Source organism: Etheostoma spectabile, chromosome 14 (assembly GCF_008692095.1).
Source record: "Etheostoma spectabile isolate EspeVRDwgs_2016 chromosome 14, UIUC_Espe_1.0, whole genome shotgun sequence".
Classification (NCBI taxonomy): domain Eukaryota; kingdom Metazoa; phylum Chordata; class Actinopteri; order Perciformes; family Percidae; genus Etheostoma; species Etheostoma spectabile.
In genome coordinates this window covers 22,060,018-22,060,945 of record NC_045746.1, presented here as the reverse complement: position 1 = coordinate 22,060,945, position 928 = coordinate 22,060,018, and positions in this window count along the sequence as shown.

The following is a 928-nucleotide window of genomic DNA, read 5'->3' as shown; positions in this document are numbered from 1 at the left end:
CCCCTCTCTCTCCCCTTTCATGTCTTCAGCTGTCCTATAAAAACAAAGTCCTTAAATAGCCCAAAAATAATCTTCAGAAAACAAGAAAATACACCCGAGGGAGGCCAAATTGTAGGCCGAAATGTTAAGGGCCTTGTTTGCACTACTGAAGAATTTTTTCGGAGAATTCAACTGTAATTGAAGGCGCTCTGTAGGACTTGTGCATACTTAAAATGATTTTTTCTTTTACATGGCAGTGCACTTTAAAATCACCAAAGCATCTGATCTACTTGGTAAAACGTTGAAATCCCACCTGGCCTCACTAACATTATCACATGACCAACGTCAGTTCAGTCCCGCTCCCTCCAACACTATCTGGCTGCATCCCAGGCTCGATGGTGATCAAATCAGAGCAGCAGAGAAAACGATGAATATGCTGATAGTGACGATGACAACGATGGCTACTGTGATATCCCCAACGTGTTTGGATGCAAGCTGATAAAAAAACAAAAACCTGCCTCTTTCCAGCACAATGCAGGGCCATTTGTCATCACGTAAAGACAGTTGTAATCATCCCTTTGGCTTGCCTACACCATCAGTCTTCTCCTTACCACGTTTCAGGATCAGTCCAAGCTCGTTTATTTTAATCGTCTCTTATTTGCTAAACTGGCAAAGTCAGTCGAGGACAATAGAAACAACGCTCATTTTAACATAACTTTTTCCTTTAAAAGGAGCGTTCCTATACAGTAACTGCATTATTTTTCAAATCATCTTCAAATCTTGGTGGCTGTGGCTCAGTGGCCAATTGGAAGGTGGAATTGGTTGGAATTGGTGGTTCAATCCCTTGCCCTGCAGTCCCATGTCAAAGGGTCCTTGGGCGAGTTGTTTCCGATGCTGCTCCATCGGAGTGTAAATGTGTGTGAATGTTTATCTGATGAGCAGGTGGCAC